The sequence below is a fragment of the Nanorana parkeri genome, unplaced genomic scaffold, assembly GCF_000935625.1.
Source record: "Nanorana parkeri isolate BGI_ZX_2015 unplaced genomic scaffold, ASM93562v1 scaffold30, whole genome shotgun sequence".
Classification (NCBI taxonomy): domain Eukaryota; kingdom Metazoa; phylum Chordata; class Amphibia; order Anura; family Dicroglossidae; genus Nanorana; species Nanorana parkeri.
This window is the reverse complement of record NW_017306298.1, coordinates 1,602,210-1,603,443: the sequence shown is the minus strand read 5'-3', so window position 1 is coordinate 1,603,443 and position 1,234 is coordinate 1,602,210.

The following is a 1,234-nucleotide window of genomic DNA, read 5'->3' as shown; positions in this document are numbered from 1 at the left end:
TAGGATAGTAGAGTTACTGTTTCAGCTTTGTTATAATATATATATATACAGTAGGAGTTATACATTATACTGTGCATAGTAGTTAGTATTGTGTAATAGTATTGTGTAATTAGTTATAAATATATCATATTTATGATTATAGCATGTATAAATTAATATAGTGTGAATGCGATTAAAGGTACCATAGCCATATTTTATGATTGTGTTATATAGATAATTAACATTCAGTGGCACCGTTTTCTTATAGTGTATACAAAATAATACTGCATTGTTCTAACTATACTAATAATTTGAAAAATAAGATTTACATTCATATATTAAATATGAATTAAGCATTTAATATAATAAGTATAACTGGTAATATTAATAATTCAGATTAGTAATTAGTGCAGTAAGCGAGATCAATCGGATTCAAAGTCAGTAGTCACACCTGGGAAAGATTGAGTCTGGTTGGTTGCAGCACTTAATAGTTGTTCTTTGATTTGCTCAGTAAGGATAATAATCGATTTTAACATGTTTGGTAAATAAATAAGGTATGACCCCTATAAAAACCCCATAAAAACCCCATCATGACCCCGTTAAACCCCCTGAACAAACTAGCTATACAGCCAGTCTGTGAATTCCAGTATTAGAGTGATGAAAGTGATCCAGGTGTTCTTGCACTTCGTTTGCGATAACATATTCTGTGCCACTTATCTTTACGTGGCTCAGAATGTAGGAAATTATGAATTAGGGGGCTGATTGTCTATTTAACCCTCTGTGTTCCCTAAGGGACTGCTATACAATCTGATAATAGGATGGAAGACCTCAACAACCTAAAATCACTCGAAATAGCATAACCATAGTGAGGTTTCACTGCACTGATCATGGATCTATGCAAGGATTTAAAATGTATGGATAAAAGTGTATTGTACATCCTCAAAAAACTATTTCTGCACTTATCTCTTCTTCTCACTCCAAACTATGAATGTATCACTCACACGTGGCCTTCAAAAAAATCTGTAGAACTTGCAAAGCTTGATGTATCCACTAAATCACACTGTATAGAATATTTAGGGTGTTTTGTGCTCTATAGGTTGGTGTTGAAGGTCCTGTGCATTAGAATGTTGTCAATTAAATCTATATAAGAAAAATCAATATTAATAATAGATATGTTGACTTTTAACATCTTAAGGAGAGAAAGAAGTAGGGGCAGAGAGATGGGGGGGAGAGAGAGAGAGAGAGAGAGAGAGAG